Source organism: Balearica regulorum, chromosome 1, assembly GCF_011004875.1.
Source record: "Balearica regulorum gibbericeps isolate bBalReg1 chromosome 1, bBalReg1.pri, whole genome shotgun sequence".
Lineage (NCBI taxonomy): Eukaryota > Metazoa > Chordata > Aves > Gruiformes > Gruidae > Balearica > Balearica regulorum.
The window spans coordinates 35060028-35083986 of NC_046184.1; the positions used below are offsets into that span (position 1 = coordinate 35060028).

At 39.3% G+C, this 23959-nt stretch overlaps 1 long non-coding RNA gene across 2 annotated transcripts in view; it reads left to right on the plus strand.

The window, feature by feature from the left end:
• The window catches only part of LOC142600517 (uncharacterized), a 634685-nt gene that overhangs the window by 61011 nt on the left and 549715 nt on the right, over window positions 1-23959 (plus strand). Inside the window, exon 1 of one of the 2 annotated variants that reach the window (XR_012834048.1) lies at window positions 3952-4307. The exons of the other annotated variant lie outside the window; for it this stretch is intronic. This is a non-coding gene — a long non-coding RNA (uncharacterized LOC142600517). Of the gene's footprint in view, window positions 1-3951; window positions 4308-23959 lie in introns of those variants that run through there. 2 annotated transcript variants of the gene reach the window in all.

A 23959-nucleotide genomic window follows, 5' to 3' on the forward strand; every position in this document is an offset into this window, starting at 1 on the left:
AAAAGAAGCTTGCAAAAAGAAAGGATATGGTGATTTTAGAGAGCTGCTTTCAGTAGCAATTTGGAATCTTACATAATTGTGTTTGGGACTTTACCAATGAGGATTAATTTTTTTACATTTTAGGAAGAATCAGAGTGAACAGCTGCCAGCAGGCTCTTACCTGAAAAGATAAGCCAAAGCTACATATCTTCTAGCTAGTTCTCAAACCCTACTTTGAAATTACTCTGTCACCATAGTAACCTTCTAATGGCTAAACACGGTGGGTAAGTGTTCCACATCACCAGAGCTTCATCCGGATCCAAAAACTTAGACTCTCAGTTGTGCAGTTTCCTGACTGAGAGGGAATGTGATTACTCTCTGAAATGAACATATATGGGTAAACACTAGAAAAGGGAAAGAAACAATTAAGCTATAGTACAAGGTTTTACAGAACAGATTGAAATAAACTGTCCAGAAAGGTACTGAGATAGGGAGGTCTACAACACTCAGGCAATTATTTTGTTTTTCAGAAGAATTTCTAATAAGTATTGTGGAGCTAAAAGGTTTTATGGTGAAGTATATGATGTGGTTACCTGCCAAAACTGTAATTGCCCTTCTTGTCCAAGGTCACCAAACACAGTCTACACAGTGCAAGCTGGAGACTGCCAGCAGAAAAAAACAAATTCAATTAATTCCGTACTCTATTTCTCAGAGATCTCTTGGGGACAGTCAGACTACAAGCCTTGCATACTGCTAGGCAAATTTCTGGTGCCAGTTTTTCCCAGGGACCTCACGGTTGCTGCTACTATACGGGACATGACTGGACAACACACCAGCAAAATGCAGGCATCCTCCATAGGGATGCACAACACCGGTCCTGCACACAGTATACACACAGTATACACACACACCCCCAGGTCATGCAAGGGGACATGATAGCCAAAGCTCCAGCATGTGCACAAGTATGCAGGTTTAGGTGGAAATCACGCAGCCATTGGGTGACGCAGCCTGACACACACGTGCACCTCATCGAGGGAGTGCATGTGTTTCAGGTCACGTGCCAGCGCTCAGTTCATAGTGTTCATGTAGTTGGTTCCCATTCGGTGAAGAGATGGGAAAAGGAGGTTTTGGGTGTTTCTCTTATACACCACATAACTTTGCTGCCACATATCTTGCTTTAGTATTTCTCTCTTACTGAACTCCAGCAAATAAACACTCAAAATGGAAAGTGTTTAAAGATTTAGCATCTTTTCTCATTCCCCTTCAATCAATGTAAGGAAACATTTCAGCTATGCTTTTGAGAGGCTCATCAAGCTTTTGAATGAAATCAAGCCTAAACCTGATGGTACTTCTAAATTTAAAATGCAGAAAGAAGGACCTTTAAATTTTGCTGATCACAAAAGCATAAAAAGGGCACAAAACCTCTTAAAATTTTTATTTACAGTTCACATTTAATTCAGGTTATTACGAGAAGTTATGGATTAGTATACCCTGCTGTTATAAAATACATATTTATGAGTTTTGGATGAATAATTCACAGAACCAATGTACTGCTTTGCTACTGAAAGGATATTTGCAAGCAGATAATGTTTTTGGGGATTTCTTTGTTATTTGAAATTACTAAATCAATGCATTTGTGATTGGAATTTTTAATCTGTGCCTTGCCTGTGACTAGTTCTCAGAATATTTGATATTCTAGTTGTATTGCCTGGTAGTGATAGGTCAGATAAATCATGTGATGCTATTTCCTTGTTCTGATTTGATTGATAAATGAACCTTTCTAAAATAAATTGTCATGTGGGAGGACAGAATATTCAGTTTCTGTGAATGCTTGTGCATGTGACTTTGAAATCTGTTTTCCACGAACACTTGTGTCAGTGTGATTTGATCATACAAATATTTGAACAAAAGAAATATAAGCTGATAGCAATCATGCCAAAGCAAAATGTGAGCAAACATTTAGAGAAAGACTTCCCCCCCTCCCCCATATTGTCTCTGCTTGAAATAATTAGAGAGAAACTAGGGATTTTTTTTTTAAATCCTTTTCTATGTAATGAGACTAGAAGCCAGCTTCTATTCTGCACTGCCAGAACTATCTGCTCAGTGTTTTTCAAAGAAATAAATGTTTACATCTGTATGTGCCTCACTTCAGAAAAATGAATACATTTTTCTTTATTATACTTAGGATGGGTCCAAGAGCATGACTTACCACATGCTTTTCACAAGGAGGAAAATGGTCATTAATAGTGTTCCTTCCAAATGAATAATTAAGCTAGTACTGCAAATGATTCTTCTCACTGTTGAAAGTGAGAGAACCAACATTTGTTGGTGATAATTGGCAAGCTTAACAACATTACTTCAATTTTCTTACCCAAAGGATGATATAGCATGGGACAGCGAATTGAAGAATTATTTTCTGGGTTTGAGCAGTGTTGTTGTACAGGTCCTGCTCTGCCTTTTTTGTTTGTGGACTTTTTCTTTCCCTTGGCTGTGAGTTCCAGTGTCTGGTTACAGACCCTTGGAAGCCGGGATATTGAGCTTTCCAAAGAGTGGGACATCACTCTAAGATGGAGAATGGGTGGCCTTCAGGTGAGACACTCAGCTAGGGCTCAACTCCTCTGCTTTCTGTAGATAGCCCTGCCTTGATTTTCTGTGCTAACTTGGGCATATCACTTACAATTTTCTTTACTTCTGTTTCTTGTCTGTAAAATACTGATAATAATGCTTCCCTGCTTTTGTGAGGACAAGCTAACGTTAATGAGGTGGTTAGATAAGTGATATAGAAGCGACTGAAGAATGAATCCAGGTGATAAATACAAACTGAACCTTCTGCACAGATGTCATTGCCTGACTCAGAGACAGCCCAGTGTTGTATTGTCTGAGTCTCATATCATCAATCTCTGAGTGTCAAACTGTCAATATTGCACAAAACCAGAATCTCACAGAGTGTTTTGGAGTGCAATGCATTTTTCTAGCAACTTAATAACATTGTTATGAAATCTCCCTTTTTATTAGCTGAAATTCTAATAAAAGCCACTTAAACATTAAGGCTTGTGCTCCAGTTATGTAACAAAGGCAGATGGTACAAAGAGCTATTTCTCTCCTTTGTGCCTCTTTGCTACAAATTGTTCTTCTGAGTGACAAACATCCATTAGGAGCTTCCAGGAGGAAGAGCGGCCTCCTTCAGGTGACCCAGGCTTGGAGAACTGCAGAGAACTCTCTCTCTACGGGTGTGACAACACACTGGAAACCTTTGCAAAGGGCAGCAGAGTGATTGTCCTCCCCAAAGCTCTGTAAATTGCTGTGGCAAGGTCGAGAGAGAAGCTCCTTTGGACACCCCCTGGAGACAATGCTGTTCTCTGCCACAGTCACCTAGCTAAGAAAATCAAATGGAACATGATGAGCTGGTGCTGTCACGTTAAAGAGCAGAAAACACCAGGCTATTTTCATGAAAACTGGCTTCAACTATATACCTGAAAGAAACATTTTTGACAGAATGAGGGCATTTAAAATGTTTAAAAAAAGACAATGATGGTAAGAGCTTCATATTTTATATTGGACTATGAGGGTGGCAAAATTATTAACTGATAACACGTTACCTTTTTCATTAGAGAGTCATGAGATTTGCTAGTGAAAAGTGATGCTGTGTTCAGAATCAAGTGTATGCATGTCTTTCCCCTTATAACTTTGATCACTTTACATAAATACATGCATATGTGTATATATATGATATGCATATACATCTATGTATGTGAAGGTAACATGTTGTGGTGGGTTGACCCTGGCTGGGGGCCAGATGCCCGCCAGAGCTGCTCTATCACTGCCCTCCTTCACTAGACAGGGGAGAAAAAGTGCAACAAAAAGCTTATGGGTCGAGATAAGAACAGGGAAAAGTCATTCTCTAATTATCATCACGAGCAAAACAGACTGAACTTAGAGAGGGAATTAATCTAATTTATTACTAAGCAAAACAGAGCAGAGGAATGAGAAATAAAACCAAATCTTAAAACACCTCCCCCCACCCCTCCCATCTTCCCGGGCTCAACTTCACTCCCGGCTTCAACCTCCGCCCCCCTCAGCGGCACAGGGGGACGGGGAATGGGGGTTACGGTCAGTTCATCACGCGGTGTTTCTGCTGCTTCTTCATCCTCAGGGGGAGGACTCCTCTCATCGTTCCCCTGCTCCAGCATGGAGTCCCTCCCATGGGAGACAGTCCTTCACGAACTTCTCCAATGTGAATCTCTCCCACGGGCTACAGTCCTTCACGAACTGCTCCAGCGTGAGTCTCTCCCACAGGGTGCAGACCTTCAGGAGAAAACTGCTCCAGCGTGGGTCCCCCACGGGGTCACAAGTCCTGCCAGCAAACCTGCTCTGGTGTGGGCTTCCCACGGGCCACAGCCTCCTTCAGGTGTCTCCACCTGCTCCAGCGTGGGGTCCTCCACGGGCTGCAGGTGGAATCTCTACACCCCCTCATCCTTCCTCCATGGGCTGCAGGGGGACAGCCTGCTTCACCATGGTCTTCACCACGGGCTGCAGGGGGATCTCTGCTCCGGTGCCTGGAGCACCTCCTGCCCCTTCTTCTGCACTGACCTTGGTGTCTGCAGATGTTCTTACATCTTCTCACTCCTCTCTCTGGCTGCAAAAGCTCCCTCTAACTGTTTTTCTCTTTCTTAAATATGTTATCACAGAGGCGCTGATTGGCTTGGCCTTGGCCAGCGGCGGGTCCATCTTGGAGCCGGCTGGCATTGGCTCTGTCAGACACAGGGGAAGCTTCTAGCAGCTTCTCACAGAAGCCACCCCTGTAGCCCCCCCGCTACCAAAACCTTGCCACGCAAACCCAATGCACATGCATATTTGGTGATAGAAATGTAGAAGTCATGATGTGGACTGGTTTTCATCCATTTCCTCTTTGGAAAAGAACCAATATATATCTTGGATATCAGTATAGTATATTGTTCTATTTTATCATGTGTGTGTATATGTGTATGTGGAATATATAAATATTATCATCCTCAGATTCATTCATATATATGTATGTGAACATACCCCAGGTGTTCACCTCCTAAGCCCGTAGCCTGACTGTACCCACCAGTGTCTGTGGGAGAAAGGATGATGGAATGTGTATGAGCTTTTTCGTTGATTATGTTTGTCACAATGTCAAATTATTGGCAGCTGTCCTAGTGGAGATATGAGTAAATCTGGCAGACCATAGTCTAAAATTAGTTCCCTCTATATGTAATTGTCCTACTTTTGTTTGCAACAGTCCCAACCACATTGAGCTTTTACATGTATCATATAACCACCACAGTTTTGCAGGCTGCTGAACATATTTTCTTTGGTGGGGTGGACAATCAGCAGTCCACTATTTTTCACTTTCATAGAAGTTACTAGGCAAATATTTCTATTTTTTTAATAAATTTAAGGATATTTACTATATTATCGCAAAAAAATGTGTTGCCCTCAATGAACTCTGAAATTTTGCTTCTGTATTTACTGACTGATTTAAAACAGAATGAAGACTGTGAGGGAGGATGGCTGTCAGTCCATCAGCGGTACAACAGAATGATTCATGTCAGACCCTTGGAGGGAATTACATCATTCTTGGTCATCCATACTCCTAGGCTTATGTTTGCCATTCTTCTACTGGAAAAAGTTACCTTCAAATTGAAATTATTGTTTCTTCCAGTAACTGAAGACCTTGCTGTTTTCAGAATGTTTGGAACATGAAAAATGTCTGTTTCTTGGTCTGTATATTCTCTATTAATCTGCAGATACTATCCCTGTTCAAAAATCATGGATCAGACTTTAAAATGATTATATTTAAGATTGGGGGCAAAAAGGGAAAGATCACATTGTGTTTCCTTTGCTTTGATTTTATGTTATTTCTAAGGGAAAACTTCCTATTTGCAAGAACTTCAAGCCCATCTTTAGATACATGTGCATACACCCATACACCCACACCTACAGATATATGCAAGCCTACCTCTTTCCTTGTTGGTGGAGATTCCAGCTAGACAGCAGTAAGGCTGCCTACAGTCTTGCACAATTAAGGTCTAAATCTGCATAATTAAATATGGCCCTGTAAGTGAATCTTAGACAAAACTGGGGAATAAAGTAAGTAGCTTTCCTAGTGCCTATACAATATGTAGCACCTTCTATCTAGTAGTTATATAATGTTGCTTACCAGATACGTGACCATGGCATTTTGGCTTCTGTTTGCAATATCTAGGTATCCTCAAGACAGTCAACAAGTCTAGTGGGTTGCAGACTATGACACTTCAAGAGCAGCTTGGTTTATCTTTGCTCATATGATACAGAAAAAAATCAGTATAGAACTTCTACTAGTATGTGTCACTGTTTCCCTTCACAGTCAATGAAGTATGCTGAAGTCCTGTAAAGTTGATGGGATAATCTAGGGCAAAACGAGGCAAAGAATTCTCTGCTCCAGGCAGATTTGCAAGGAAAAGCATTACAATCTAATGAATATCATTTACATACCATTACAATAATGAAAGAATAATAGAGAGAAGCAGTGTGTTTTCATTAATGATAAATTTTAGAGTCAATTGGACAGGCAGATCATCTGGATTTATTGTCAGCTTGTTTTAACAAAAAGCATGAATACAAATTAACAAGGAAGTGTATAAGAAAATTGGTAGATCGTATTTGCACATGCATTATTTCCATGTGTTGTCTAACTGAAGTTTGGGGTGGGTTTTTTTTTTTGCAGAGAACATATGAGTTCTCTGCTATTTACTGATTTATTCCTTTGCTCAATGTGAACTTGACTATTAAAAGTAGCTACATCAATACATCCTTTTTTAATCCAAACAATTTAAGTGTATGCCAGTTTAGTGAGATTTAGAATGTACTTAATTACTTTGGTGTATAGCAAGGGTTGTACCTTGCGGAAATGTTTAAAGCTATGCAAATTTTTCATTGCATTAAGGAAATGGGCACCAAAAGATCATATTCCTTTCCTTAACATTGGTTTTCTGTTGTTATAAATAATAAATCATTACTGTGAGAATGTAAACAGACTCATTTTTCTACAATTAGAAAAAAATAACTGTGTAGGCTGGCCTAATTTGCAGGCAGGTGAATTAGTAAAAGAATGATACTCAGATTTTTGTCTCTGTGCTTTCCATATGCAGAAACTCAGGATTTTCTGATAGTGTCTCTAGTCTGCTCATTTCTACTTCTAAGCAGCTCTCATTCTAGTGTTTGACACAAGTTCTTCCCACAACTTTAAATTCACACGTTGTGTTAGGATTTAAGGTTCAAAAGATTGCAGAATGTCAGCAGATAAGAAGATTGATATATGTCTATTTGACATAAATGCAACAAATTCCACAAGGAAAAGCTGCCATTGTCTAGCCAGGTAAATGTTTTGACCTCTGTTTCATTATATCTAGACACTAACTAGAAAGTTACACTGTATGCGATTGATTCAGAAGATCAATTTTGCACAATTAAATTTTTTTTTGCTGTATGATAATATAACAATACAGGCTGAGTTTTTCTCACATACGCACAGAGGTGCCTTAAGATTCTTCCTGCCCTAGAACTAGTGGTACTGAATGATTATAAAATGGTTTTAACTGTCAAACATTTAGAGGTGGTCTTATTCGTGAACATGAATACATAGAGTGACAGTTCTTTATACTAAAATGCATTTCTACCTTTGCAGAGGCATGATATTGCTGAACTGGTCATAATTTATCTCTGTGTGAAGTCTCTGTTCAGGCTGCTTTTGAGTTTAGAGGCACAAACAGCTGCATACTTATTTGCAATTTTATTTTTTTCTCTCCTAGTGGGTGGCAGTACAGTTGTTTTGGACTTTGATTTATTTATTTATTTATTTTATTTCCCCGTGGCCTATTAAGTATATGCCGTTGTGCACAACCTGCTTAGCTCGGCAGTCAGTCCAATGGCTGACGGATGCTTGGGTTGTTTGGCGAAAGCAAAAACAGGAATGCAGATTAAATACAAGCAAAGCAAAACTAACCTGCATGCCTTACACTGTACAGTTCATTCCAGATACTCGCCCTCTGGTGTAAATTGCTCAGCACTGATGAGGGGGTGCGTGTGATGTGGAGGGCTGATTTTGGGGACCACTGGAGTCAGTGGTGTGCTGGCAGCCCGGAGAGTCCCGTGGGGAGGCCCGAGGTGCTTCAGCACCACGGACAGTGCCCACCACCGCAGGGCTGCAGCTGGCCAGATGTGACAGCCAGGATCTTATCCTGAAGAGGTGTTTTCTTCCTCCTCTACCAGCTGTGAACATTACTATCGGCTCTAACTCACGGCTTTGACCAATAAAACACATCTGGAGGACTGAGGAGAAGCTCCCATCTCTCTGATCAAGGTTTCACGCTTGTTTTCAAAATTGGAAGGTTGGAAATTTGGGGTTGAGGGACATTTGACTTGTTGTGTACTAAGTCTGCATGAAGATTCTATTTGTCAAGGAAAGACGAGGCTTTTACAAATCCAACGGCGCTGACAGCAAGGAGTGTTCTTGCTGTGCTCAGCCATTGCAACAGGTGATACACTTGCATCTCAAAATAACAGGGAGCACATGGAGAAACTCAGCCTTTCAATGTTTCTCCCGAGATATTGTATGTAAACTATCCCAGACCAGAGTTCATGGTTCAAAGTAATGACCCTGTGGTCTCACAGCATTTTAAAAATGAGGTCTGAGAGTATCTTGTGTAGACTGCATTGCTACAGGCTATATAGGGTATCTAGCCTTTTTTTGTTTGTTCGTTTTTATTTTAATCCTCCTATCCCATTAACCATATCCGGGAACCATAGATGTGTACCAAACTGGATGCAATGCCATTTGGAGGAGATAAACATATTTCTTATGTAAGGGCAACTCTTCTTTGATAGCTCTAGAATCCAGGTTTCACTTCTGCTTCCTCCACTTCCACCCCTGCAGGCTTTGATGCTGCCAGTAGAAGACTGTTCCTGGCCACTTCTAACAGGAGAAGGAGGCGGAGAAGGAGGAGGAATGCTTCCAGCACACTCTTTCCTCTCACGGCAGCAGAAGCTTCTCATTGATTTAGCTGTTAAATAATTCAGAGGCAACAACCATCTGTTTAAGTCAATGTCCTGTTTCACGTCTCCCCAGGGAAAAGGCAGCAGTTCAGAAAGACACATCAAGTCCAACTTGCTGACTTTCTTACATAAAAACTATCTAACAACTAAGATGTTTTGCTCCTTCATTTTCTTTCCCTGGAGCTGGAATAGGCTAATTCAGACTTCAGTACACCAGAGACTAATTATAAATGGGGGACAATGGCCTTCCCCTGAACCAACTTCAAGGAAAGACAAGAACTGTAAAGATCAAAAAGGTTCAGTTCCATAAACATTCTTGAATGTTTGAAGGAAAAAAAAAAAAAAAGCAGATGTGGGAGATTCAGTTTCAGGGACTTTCAGGTACCTACTGCATATATGCACGTTGGATGCAATAATTTTTCTATGTGCCTACTGGCTTAGTTCTTCTGAATCTGAGTCAAATTTAAACCACTTTGACATCTGATTCACTCTATGACAATCAGAAAGCAGCTTTTTAAAGCTAATGTGTAATTAATGATCCAAAGTTTCATAGAATAATAGCAATCTGAGTCCACACTGTAAAAAATTTAGTACTTCTGCATTCTTTAAAACTGATAAGTATGTGAAAGAATGATTTAGTGTATCCTTTAAGGCTGATAATACAGATATCTGTAAAATGTGATATGCAAACACGTATAAAATGTCTTTGCCTCTGATAGTCAAGTTACTTTGTATTTGGTCTTTGCAGGACCATTACTTAATTATGTGATGGATCCATGCCAGGACTTGACTCTCTTTCTGCCACTCAAAATCTGGGTAGATACTTCAGGTAATTTTCCCCTTTCTTGTGTAGGGAGTTTCTCTGTGTGAAATCAATTTTGAAAGACCAGAAGAGAGCAGAAATTTTGCCTGTGTTCAAATACATTTTTCAGTAATGAGAAGAGAGAGACAAGGAGAAATATGTGTGAGAAATATAACCAGAACATAAGTAAGAAAACCATACTACCATTGGGATAACATTTTATAGTTTATAGTTTAGGCAATGCTAGATCACTGCATTGGTTGCGTACTAGACTGTTGGTCACAGAGTGCTTTGGGTCACACATGGGGAACCACTACTTTCTTAAATTTTCCAAATCTCAGCAATTCCAAATACCTCATTGAAATTAACTTGTTTGATGGGTAGGTATCTAACCTTATCTAGTTGCTTGCCTTCTGTAGTTAATAGAGAGAAACAGACACTTCCAGAAGGCAACTCATCACATACTAACCCAGGGGGTCAATGTAGAGGGATTGAGTTTCATTCAAGAGATGCCTGTCTCGCTATATTTGTGACTGTACAGAACCTATATGACTGTCTTCTTTGTCTTAGACACTGCATTTTGGAAGTATAGCATTACGCAGGATAATCCTACTTGTTCACAAATCCATCACTTGTGTGAAAACCAATAGACTGAAAGGGAGGGCACCAGAACTGTTCAGACACTAAACTTCAAACTAGTTCCTTCAGTCTTTCTTGTAGCTTAAATTCAGCTTTTCTCAGAGCTTCAGTGTTATGGGTTATACATGGTTAAACAGAGATACAAGCAAATTCATGGCAGCACCTAGTACTTTCTTTACTGTTGTAGACTGCTCCTCCTGGAGTCTGCTAGTGTCCATTCAAGTTTCTAAACCATTTCTTTTGTGTCTCTTCCCTCATGGCAACTCCTCTGAAAGTTGAGATGTTATCACCTTATCTTTCATCCAGCTTGCTTTGACCTTTGTCCCATAATCCGACATAGTTTTTCTATTTCAAAAAGTTTGTGCACTTGTTTCCCACTTTTCTCCCAAGCTCCCTTTTTTATGGTCATCTTGATAGAGAATTTCAGAATTTTTCCATTTTGTATTTTTCTTAGTTTATATTGACTTCTCTTTGCAGATGAAGTTGGTGAAATTGTTTTCTTTTGTCTTTTTTTTTTTTGTTTTGTTTTGTTTTGTTTTGTTAGATCAAGCATTCCTGTTCAATGTTCCAAAAGGTCTGGCACAGCTCCACTGTCAATGATAATGATTTATTCTCTTTTTTTCCTCTTTTTTTTTTTTTTTTTTTTCATCCTGGGGCTGATTCACTGCATATTGAGTCCATCAATGACATTGCAATTTCATAAAACATTCATGTATTATAGATAACTGGTTTCCCCAAATCAGTCGATTATATCAGAATGAATAACAGGTGATGTTATAAATTTGAAAGAACAATTACAAGCATTAAAAAAAAATTAATTGAAAAGTATTGATTTAGTTACTTAGTAAGTGTGATACTTTTTGAAATGAGAAAAAATATCTCAAAGTACTGCAAATTCTACACAATTTTTTGGTTTTGCCCCGGGCAATTCTCAAAATAACAATGATGCTTGTCTTTCTTACCACTTGAAAAATACTAAGGAATTTCATCACAAGATGCAGATACTCCTTTGGCAGACATGTAATTCCACTATTTCCTCACCTGATGGAGAAGACATTTATTTACCTGGAATGCAGAAGAATCTAAGTAACCTTCCTGGTTATTTAACTCATTGCTAACTGCTTTCCTGAGCATGCATGAGTGTGTTTACAGATACCTGAAACTCTAGACAGAAAAGTATCAGAAAGAACTAGCTTTTTAGTGATAGTTTAGGAAAAAATGAGTTAAGATAAGGATTGATTGTCACAGTGTTTCTTATCTATTTAGTGTTGTGAACACAATGAGGTTAATATGGAGTCTCACTAAAACTGAGGTTTATTTTTCATGTGATTTTTCAGTCTAATGTTACAGTCTTTCAACCTATAATAAGATAAATTTGAAAGAAGTAGCTATATAGAGAAGGAGCCAACAACTCCAACTTATTTTGAATTGCTATCTGTCCCCAAAGAACTACTTACAGACTTACCTTTATTTTCTATATGAAATACACATTTTCTTCTATTGTGTGCACCACACAGTCAAAATGCTAAGAAATCATTTTGAAGCAGAGAAATAATCTGTTTGATTCCAGTCTTGCCACAGATAATTTAACTTAATTTCCTCTGCAGCCATGTATCATTGAGATATTGTTCCTGAGAAGCCCTAAAATCTTTTGGATCAGGTTCTCTTTTGATCTGTTGGGAAGGTCTTCATCTAAGGGCCCTGACAACCACTTTGCAAGGTTCATTTTGGATGATATTTGTAGTAGGAAAAAGCAAGGTGAGCAAAAGTATTCCACTTGCAGGTGAAGGCATTTTTTACAGCTATCTGAGGTAAACCTGTCTAGATTAGACGCCAGCACCAGAGGAGTCACTGCAACATTGCTGGGCAGCCACTGAAAGGGCACCCCGATCAGCAAGTTGGCCATTGCCAGAATAGGACATTCTTGCCGTGAACGCAAAGTCAGAAAAGCAACTTTATGGTTGGGTTATCTCTTCACAAAAAAGCTAACTGTGATGCTTAGTGCTAAAATCTCTGCACATGAGTTATGCCAAGCTGGATGTGAACAAGTATATCTCTCCTCAGCTCTACTTCTTCCCATCCTGATGCTGAAGAAAATTTTCATATAGTTATATTCTTTAGGATATAAGCCTGGAAGGGTGGAGAGTCAGGTTGTTTCTATGTGTTGTAGTTTAATCCACCAGGCAGCTAAAACAATCACACAGACCCCAGTGGGATGGGGGAGAGAATCGGGGGGAAAAAAAGTAGAACTCATGGATTGAGATAAAGACAGTTTAATAGAACAGAAAAGGAATAACAACAACAACAGAATATACGAAACAAGTGATCCACAGCACAATTGCTCACCACCCGCTAACCGATGCCCAGCTAGTTCCCGAGCCATGACCACATCCCCAGCCAGCTTGCCCCAAGTTATATACTGAGCATGACATTGTATGCTATAGACTATCCCTTTGGTCAGTTTGGGTGTCTCCTCCCAGGTTCTCGTGCGCTGCCAGACTCCTTGCTGGCAGGGCAATATGAGAAGCTGAAAAGTCCTTGACTTGGTGTAAACACTGCCTAGCAACAACCAAAATATCAGTGTGTTATCAACATTATTCTCACCCTAAACCCAGAACACAGCACTACACCAGCTGCTATGAAGAAGATTAACTCTATCCCAGCTGAAACCACTGTGCATCCAATCTCCCTTGCAAAATTGCCAGAATCTTTTCAGTAGGAAAACTGTGGAGAAGTGTAGGGATTATGGTGTTTCAGCTTCACCTACTTTAGTCCATTGGTGCAACACTGGAGCGTCACACATGTTCCAAAATAGTGTAGTTCCCATGGTGAGGGGTCCCATCTGCCAGGGTGCTGAGCAATGCTCCCTAGATCTGGAGTATCTTCTTAGTTTTTTAATTTCTGAATCTGATTTAAAAATTCCCATAACTTTCAATGGGTTTTTGAACAGGTTTAGAAGATCAGTAGACCTAATCACACTTTGTTATCATTATAGAGACTTAGAATCATAGAATCATAGAATGGTTTGGGTTGGAAGGGACCTCAAAGATCATCTATTTCCAACCCCCCTGCCATGAGCAGGGACACCCTTCACTAGACCAGGTTGCCCAAAGCCTCATCCAACCTGGTCTTAAACACTTCCAGGGATGGGGCATCCACAACCTCTCTGGGCAACCTGTTCCAGTGCCTCACCACCCTCACAGTAAAGAATTTCTTCCTAATATCTAATCTAAATCGACCCTCCTTCAGTTTAAAACCATTACCCCTCATCCTATCACTAGACTCCCTGACAGAGTCCCTCTCCATCTTTCCTGTAGGTCCCCTTTAAATACCGGAAGGCTGCTCTAAGGTCTCCCCAGAGCCTTCTCTTCTCCAGGCTGAACCACCCCAACTCTCTCAGCCTGTCTTCATAGGAGAGGTGCTCCAGCCCTCTGACCATCTTTGTGGCCCTCCTCCGGACCCGTTTGAGCAGGTGACCATTCCTTGAGAATAATTCTTTCTGGTATATGAATACAGTGATTAATGAAAGCCTGATTTTCTATTTGGCAATCATTTGGAAGAGGTCATTTCAGTTCTGCTATTTTTCCATATTTTTCATTTTAAAATGGCGCTACTTTTCTTGACGATATCAAATCAAATAAAAAGGGATTCTAATGTGAACTGCTTATCTTTTGGCAAGTGTGCACTCCAGGAAACATCCTCCTAAACCCAGCAACTAAGTTAAATTACAGCTCAGATGAAGGATCCTACTTTTTCTTTGCTAGGGTCCTGTATTAACAGCCTGTGTTTATTTTTCAGAAAGACGAAAGAGGTGTTCAGTAGTAAAATAGATTTTGGACTACTGAACCCCTTTAATCAGCTGGTTATACTAGTATCATTAGCTTTCTTTTCTAAGAAAAGCCAGAATAAGCATTTTGAAAAGCAGGGGTCCAATTTACAGAGAATTAAATAAATCTGTATCAAAGTACTCCTGGGCACCAGAGTTGCTTGGAAACAAATGGACATGATTCATTGCTATTTATTAACAGCCAAGACAGAGTTCTCTAAAAGAAGTTTAGTCAAGTTTGAGAAAAAAAAAAAAAGCATATGAACCTGTTCCTGTTCAGGAGGTGGTAAGACATTAAATCTGTCCTTTAGAATCTACTTATCTTTAATATATGATTGCTCCCGTTGTTTCCCTGTGAAAACTACATCTTTCTCAAATTATATTTTTGGCTGAGGTTTTTCAAAAGAAGGCTATTTTCCTCCTCTGCCTACAAGAGTCTACTTGCCTTCTGTTGCCATCTGCAGCCAGAGGTAAATGAAGGAAACAGAAGTGATTTAGCAATTTCCATATGATTTAAAAAACATTTTAAAAAAACTCATATTTTTTAGTTCTAATTTGCTGCTTCTTTGGGCAATTTTAGTAAAACTTCAGTTATTCTGCTTTGCATTCAAAGGGCTAAGCTGAACCAGAGCATATTGGCACACAGTAGTAATTTGAAGGCAGAAAAATTTCTCACATTACATTAATATTGCTTTTAGCACTAGGATAAGAACAGCTTCAAGATTTAAAACTAAGTTCAGGGTTCATCACACCTATCTTTTTGCTCATCTTAAAGTTTGGTACCTATCTTGTGCTTGTTGTCTATACTCCTTCTAAGAGGCAAGGCCTTTCTTATAAGGTTTAATCCCATTTGGGATGGTAGAATGAATAAGTCCCTAGAAGTACATGTGAAGGGATTTGAACTTAAGTTACTGAAGTTGAACAGGTCGGTTGCACTCTTTGTTTCTTTTGATATGCATATGTAATTCCCATTAATTTCAGCAAGAATACAATGCATGAACCGAATATATTGTTCATTTGATTTATACAACTATTTTATTAAATCCCTGTAATTTACTACTTCCTGCCCAAATCATTAAAATTATATATGACAAATAAGAAGTATGGAGACTCTAGAAAAGCTCAATCCTATAAAAAGGATAAGTGAGAATTCAGAGAGTTTTTAATCTCAACAGTTTCTCACGATAAAGGATTGAGTCACTGAAATTGTTCTTAGCTGGAATGGTCAGCATCATTGTTTACTCTTTAGCTTTAGAGAGTGTCAAGATAAACAAAATCTGTGGCAGCAGTTCAAAGCTGTGTCAAAATTTAAGTTAATTCAAAGTTAAGTCAATAAACAAATGTTAGAAGCAGTTAAATATAGATGTATATTTCATTGGACTCTAACTACTTATTTTGGAAAACAGGGAAATTATATTGCTCTGCCAAGACTTTTAGATTCTTGATTTTGTAGCTTGTTGATGTGACATTTTTTAAATCTCAAATATTTCTTTGAGAAACCTCTTTCATTTATATCTTTATTGTCTATCATTTTGACAATTTAAATTGCCTTCATTGGTGAGTTAAGCTTGGCTGGCTGCCAGGCACCCACCAAGGTGCTCTCTCACTCCCCCTCCTTAGGAGGACAGGGGGAGAACATGAGATGAAAAAGCTCATGAGTCAAGATAAGGACAGGGAGATTGCTCACCAGTTATTGTCACAGGCAAAATAGACTTGACATGGGGAAGGTTAATTAAATTGATTGCCAATTAATGAGAGTAGGATAGTGAGAAATAAAAACAAAATTAAAAACAACTTCCCCCTAGCTCCCCTTCTTCCCAGGCTCAAATTCATTCCTTCACTCCTGACTCTTCTACCTTGTTGTCCCTCAGAGCCCAGGGGGACAGGGAATGGGGGTTGTGGTCAGTTCATCACATTTTATCTCTGCCACTCCTTCCTCACATTGTTCCGCTACTCCAGCATGGGGACCCTCCCACGGTATACAGTCCTTCATGAACTGCTCCAATGTGGGTTCTTCTCAGAGACTGCAGTTCTTCAAGATCTGCTCCAGCGTGGGTCCTTTCCAGAGGGTATAGTCCTTCACGAATGGACTACTTCAGCTTGGGTTCCCCATGCACCACAGCTCCTGCCAGAAGCCTGCTCCTGCATGGGCTCCTCTCCATGAGCCGCAACTTCCTTCAGGGCATCTCCACCTTCTGCAGCATAGGGCTCTCCAAGGGCTGCAGGGTGGATATCTTCTCCACTATTGTCCTCCACGGGCTGCAGGGTGACAATCTGCATCACCATAACCTTCCATGGGCTGCAGGGGAATCTCTGCCTTGGCACCCGGAGCACCTTCTCCACTCCTTTTTTCCCTGACCTTGGTGTCCGCAGGGTTGTTTCTCTCACATTTTCTCACTCCTCTCTCTCACAGGTGCTGTATAACACTTTTACCCTTTCTTAAATATGTTATCACAGAGGTGCCACCAGCGTTGTTGATGGGCTCAGCTTTGTCCAGCAATGGGTCCATCATGGAGATGCCTGGAACTGGTTCTGTCTGAGATGGGGGCAGCTAGTATCTTCTCACAGAAGCCATTCCTGCAGCCCCCTCACCACTGCCAACACCTGGACACATAAACTCAATACACTTCCCGGTATTATAAGGTTCTTATTGCCTGGAAGATAACAACAGCAGCTGAATATCTCTGAGCTGTTACATGGCAGTATTTTTCTGTACTAGAAAGATAGAAAGATTGATTATACCAGTTCTCCCGTTATATACTGAAGAATAGAGGAGAGGATTTGGCATCTGATTTGAGAAACTTTGAAGGTTAACATTGCCTACTGGTTATTTTGAGTGTATAAAATAATTTTAAATAGGTCTGAATGAGCATTGTAAAATGATTTATTGCCTTCTGTCTGCACAAAAATATCTCTCTTCTCTGGAGATCATCACATTCTTTTGTGAATGACAGAAATTTTCACAAATAAGCTTTGAGAAGGTGATAAGCGTTGTTCCTCAGCAGGTAATGTTCTGGGCTGCCATACTGTAGTACTGGTAGATATGAGCTGATATCTATGTGTAACAGCGTCTTCACCTTACCGCAATGATGGGGACGTGCAGTTCAGTTGTAACAAATCTTAAAGAGTTCAAAATAGGTGTCATCAGCTTATTTCTATAGTATATCCAAGCATGAGCTTAAAGAAAGAAGCCATTTGTGTCAAGCAGATTCTACAATCTTTTGCAAAACTACTCTTTTACATTTTTTTGGTTTGATATTCTAAAAGAATACACATTTTAAATGCATACTGGATGATAACACAGTCAGCTAATGAACATCAGTGTTGATGCTGATCTCACTTAGCATCACCTCTCTTCCTCGTAATTTTGGTATTCCTTGTCTGTCTGCAAAGATACCTATTCCTTTCTTGCTGTAGTCTCTGTTATCTTAGCAATCATGAATGCTGCAGATTAGTGATTTGAATGTAATTAAAAGTTAAGTGTCTTTGGTTTCTATAAGAATGTTTTTAGTCAAACTTATCATCTGGCAGCTAAAAGAACATCTTATATAGTTAAAAAGTGCTATCTTCCTGGAATAAAACTGTAACATTTGTCAGCCAAAAATCAACAAACAAAAATTAATAAATAAATAAATAACTCGACCCAGCAATTCATGTGTGTTGTGTAGGGGTTTTTTTTGGTGGTTTTTTTGTTTGTTTGGTTTGGTTTTTGGTTTTTGTTGGTTTTTTTTTTTTTCCCTTGGATATGGTTACCTACATCCTTATCATCCCATAAAGTCCCATCTGCTAAATACTCTCTTATATAATATGAAATAAATATTTGCTGCTTCCTCAAATTTGCAACCTAGCAGTGATTTGTTGTAAACAGAAATGACACATTTTGAAGTGTGATGCTCTGTAAACTCATTGAAAGGAAGTGCATTTGGGGTTATCACAGAATTTTGATTATCTTCCTTCTGCAGTATGCTGCATGATTCTCATGTTTGCAAATGTTTTCATTAGTAATAAAATCATCAGAGCTTCTTTTACGCAGCTCATTCCTATTAATCCAAGTCTTCTGTTACATCTTAAACTCTCATTACAATTTATGACTAAATCTAACTATATAAAATGATCTTTACTCCCACTGTTTTTTGCTGCGTGAGTTTTGATATGTTATATAGCCTGACCTCCTTCTGGGAAGATTTTGCTAACTGTAGACATGTTAGAGGTAGAAAGATCCATGAGTCAGTGCAAGACACCTATATGCAGAGAATGAGGGTTCAGTATGAGAAAGGGTAGCAGAACTTGATTTGTTATTAGCAAATGATCTATCCAGCAGCATCACAAGGTGTTGAGAGCATGACATATGTGTTTAAGATCTTCAAGCAGATGTTCAGTTGCAGCTATACTGATACATATATATGCCATCCAATTATTTGATCTTGTATGCTTTATGTAGATAAAATAAACACATACTTGCTCTCGTTTGTAGAATTCACACTAGAATCTAAAATACTGAAAGGATGTCTCTCTCGTCCTTGATCAAATCCTGTAATCCCTTAAACAGGAGCAGTACCAGTGACAACAATGGGCTTGAGACATTCTTAATCACGTAGATCTTATGGTTATTTTGAACTATTAGAGTTCAAAATGAGCATCACATTTCAAGCACAGGAAACTATTAAGTCAGCCATGTTAATACATGTGATATAAAATGTGGGACCGTGCAGTATCTGTAATTCTTACACATTGTGCTATATAAACAAGACTGATAAAACTGGGCAGAACTGAATAGTCAGTGAGTATGAACAAACTGTGGAAAGCATAGTGTTCCTGATAAGTGAGTAGAAAGATTCAGCAGGGGAATACACTACACAGTCACTTATGGACCATTCCCCACTTCCCCTAGTCTGTATAGCTACGAAGCTTGTTGTACTCCTTTTAAAAAAAAAAAAAAAAAAAAAAAAAAAAGCTTGTCCATGGCTTCTGTATTTCCTCCTTCTCTTTTTGTCAGTGTAAAAAACTGTGCTGAAGTGGAATTTGCCAGTAACAACTTCAGCATATGAAGTTTTAACATTTTGATTTTCTCTGTTGAAAACCCTGAAAGAATTTCAGATTAATTCCTCCAGTAGAATTTCAGCAGAAAGAAAATTTTACTCCCACCTGATTCATCGTAAACTGTATTCAAGGTCAAGAGCTGCATTAGAAGTTTAGAGCTGTCAGCAGAAGACAGAGGAGATGAAGAAAACCCTAAAATACTTGCAGCTTTATTCCTACAAAAATAGGGTATAGAAAAGAGAAATTTGTGTTTAAAAGAAAGGTAGGAAAGGGCAATTTTCTGTTGTAGCACTCACAAATCCTGGGATAGGATGAGGAGATCTCTGAAAAGTGGTTTTATGGGAAAGCACAAGCGAGTGTCTCACAATATCAGTCAAGGCCCTTTGGGTAGAACCATGGCTACAACCACAGAACACTGCAAGAAAAGGAAGGAGCTAATCAATGCATCAAATCAAAGACTATTAATTTAAAAAACAACTGATTGACCTTAGGAATCTCATAGTTGTCCAGATGAGAATATAAGGATATACAGCTGAATTTCAAGAAAATGACTGAAAAAATAGAAAATATTTCCAGAGAATTAGTATTAACTAAACCACACACAGTAATTTCTTGGAGTTATTGGGTAGTAAATTGTTACCTTAGGTGTGATTCCTTTCCATGTCTGCAGTGGACTAGCTACATTGGAAGTATGCATGTCCTAATCCATTAATCATCAATGGAAAGAAAGAGGTACTTTGGGGTAGGTGCTTACAGTAGATGCATACGTCAGGGACCAGCAAAAGCAAGGCTGCTCCAGGAAGGAGGATGAACCAGGAGGAGAGGCTGACCCCAGCACAGGCAGGCAGAGACACCCTGAGAGGGTTGTCCCACAGCACCCAGACAGGACCAGGTGGTGGTAGGGACACAGTCTATGGGCAATTCAGTGATCATCAGACAAGGTGAGGTAACGAGTCAGGTCCAGGTCCATCTAGGAAGTTCAGTCAACATGTCAGGACAGCAGGAGACAGGGCCAGAGAAAGTAGTGACAGAAAACTATGAAGGTCAGTCTCTTACACTAGTCATTATTCACACTGCGTGACCTGTAAGGGTAACAGGCTTGGGCTGTGCCTAGCTTTAATAGGTTTGTCCTGGTAAAATTCAGATGCAAGGGACAGGAATAGATCTGAGCTGTTTCCTTGAGCCCTAATTAATCATCAACTATTGTCAAATAAATAAGCATGAATTTAGAATAATTTGATCCTCAACCTTGAAATATGCGTATTCCTCATTAGTGGAAACATAGCTGTTATCTGAATGTACAAGGTGTGTTGGATGAATTTGGCAAAGTGGCATTTAAACTGACTATAATTTCAAGATGAGAAGAGTTTCAGGTGTCATGGAGCCTAATAAGAAATATCTTTAAATTTATTTTTTTTTTACACTGTTAGATGGAAAAATACATTTCATTCTGTTTTTTCAATAAACATGTTCCTACGTTATACCCAAAGGTAGGATTATGGAAGGAGCATACCCTCAAGAAAAGGACAGTTGGCAGATCACCCATTCCTGGACTGATATGCTCACATCTCCTGGTGGTGAAGAAAGGCCACCAAGTTCTCTGCACAAGCTGCAGGGTGCAAGAGAATGGGTGCCAGTGCAGGAATGAGAAGGAGTGCACCTGGCCAGCTGAGGTGTCCCATGCTCTTAGCGTACCTCAGGGCAGGGAGTTGGAAGGGGAAGGGGAGCCGCTGGTGGGACCTATTGTGGTTATCGCAAGGGGGAGCAGCACTGGGGCTGTTTTAAACCTCATCTTTCTCCTTCTTACCTACTTTGGCTTCTATTTAGACCCACCCAAACAACTCATCCATTCAATGTTATCTGAACTTTGTTTCTGCCATATAGAAACTTGGATCAAGCTTTCCATATTAAGAATGCAGTCAATATTATATCTTATTTAGAGAGCATTAGAGGTAGAGATGCCCAGTATCATTGGCTAGAAAAGGCTTCTCAGCTTCTGTGGAACTGAAGTAAGGTTCTATGAGAAATTACTCTCAAACACAAGGACTTGTGGAGAGAACATTCCCTTTGTGTGGGATTTATAACCACTTTAGAGAATGCTGCAATAGGAATCTGCTATCATCTATCATAGTCCAGTAGGTCCAAACTATCCCTGGTATCAACATACTTATTTAAGAAAATAAACTTAGAGGATATAGTGGATGAATGGAAGTTGACATTTGCTGGCTATAATAACAAAACCAAAATAGATGGAGAAAGGAGAGGAGGTTCCCAAATACCTCTGGTAGAGAATATGTAGGTTACAATTTAATGAGAATCAAGGACAATCTGAAAGCAATTTGTTTTAGTGTCTACTGTCCACAGAGTTTGATGAATATACTGGGAAGTACTGGCTACAGGGGAGTCACATATTAGGCTACTCTGGATGATGACATAGAATGATGTACATGTAGGTCTTTTGGAAGACCTTGGGTGACTGCAAATAATACATTAACAGTCAAAAAGAGGACTGAAGAAGAAAAAAAATACTATAATAAGAAGGTGAGAGATGGATAAAAATCAAATATACATCTCATTAATTTTATTCTTTAACCTTCTGAAATATAAAATTGAAGGTACACTGTTATCAACCCTGCCAAGCATCTGCTTTTCTACTGTTCACAATGCAGAAAGTTTTCTGTCCAGAACTGAATTATTTCAGCTGCACTGACATGAAATTTCAGTTCCTCATCAAACCTTTTTGTGAAGAGGTAAAGCTTTGTTCCTAGATTTGCCAATTTTCCACAAGATTTGTCCCACACCAACTGTGTTAAGGCAATCTCACCATCCCCCATATCCTCAAAGGTAGGACACTTCTCTTTTGATATAGAAGAAACTCTTAAGGACCTTTCAGAAGGTTCTCTGGATCTTCATGGCCCAACATTTTCTATGCCACAGCTACTTTCTGTGTCTAAAGGTAATCAGTGTTTAGTCATTGGTGCTGGTGTTACAGAAAGCTGTAGAACTAGGCAGACAAATTGATTTGCACTTTTGAAACTAGTTGAGGTCTTTAAAACTTTAAAACTGCTTTAAAATTTATGGAATTAAACCAGAACTGTTATGGGATATTTTATGTCCTTATGGGATTCCATTAGAAAGACATAATTTTGGTTGAATTTGGAGGGATAGCTCAAAACCTCTATTTTCTGTTGATTTTCTGATGTAAAGCTGTATAGGATATTTTCATAATCTTCAGTGACAAATTAAATACATATTCCAGGTTGTTCCAGACATGCTACTGTGTCAAAACCACAACATATTATCCTTTATTATAGCTTGTCTGGCTAAACCGTGTATTCAAAGTTACACATTATGTACTGATATTCTGCTCCCCTATCACTTAAGATATAAGTGCAAAAGATGCATGCAATTTTGTTTTGTCATGTGGTCTCTTTGCAATTATTAATCAAGCATTTATTTTTTCTCAGTGCTGAATGAATAAACACTTTTTTCAGATTCCTGTGTTTCACTGACGTACCACTGATATGCATAATGCATATGCAGCATGCATTATAATCTGTATTTGAGTGGTAGATATTTCATATTAATCTGCTTCCTTTGAATAAGAACCCTTGTGATGTATACTGTACATAATCAGACAACAGTTTATCCTGCTATTCCTGCTATTATGAACAGCAGTTTAAAAGCTTTCCGGTGAGGATACTTCCCATCTGCCTCAAATATTTTATCTATCCATGTAGTCAGGAACATAAAAGGAAAGGAATATTTTGTGCCTCTCCCGTGTCTCAACTGCTTCAGTCTTCCCACTTCACTTTGCAGCAGATAGATGCAATGGGACCATTCTTTGTCCAGTCATACTGTAGAATAAGGCAGGACAGATTTGTGAGCAAGCTGAGCGAGATATGACCTTGCTACAATTGTGCTTGTGAATGAATTAGAGAGGAGGGAATATTTGCATTCCCACCCTTCATCTTTTATTGACAGAGAGACTGTTCACAGCTCTCAAAACTGTTCACAACATGTTGAGGCTTGCAGCTCCAGATTAAAAACATTAGTTGTTTGTTTTTTTTTTTTACATTTAGATGATTCCCTAAATCCTGATGGGTTTTCACTTGCATAAAAATTCTGAAGAACAATCTAAGTAATTTGTTTTCAAGTATATCCAGTTGCATTCTGCCAACTTGAATTTTGTGCAGCCACTCCAAGGTGAAGTCACCAGCCCCAGCACCTCTGCAGTCAGTTGTCCGTGTCACAAGATCACAAGCTGCTGTTTTATACCAGCAGGCCAGGAGTGCGCGTGGGCGAGGGACACATTGAGGCATTGCCTCAGATGATAACCCTGGCAATAAGTGTTGATTAGTCAGATAATGCCATTGTAGTTGCACCAGAAGACAATAACAGTTTGTGCTTCAGATTTCAGAGGATCAGCACATGACTTGAAGAGGTTTCTGTCCTGGATATCCAAATATGGATGCTGTGAGTAAGCATCTCAGTATTTTTGTTTTGTTTCCACTTAGTGCATACTTATAATCATTAAAAATACTATAAATAAGTGATTTGTCTTTCAATAGAAATGAATGTTGGAGTTGAGAGCTGACATTTAGGACCGCTGGGAA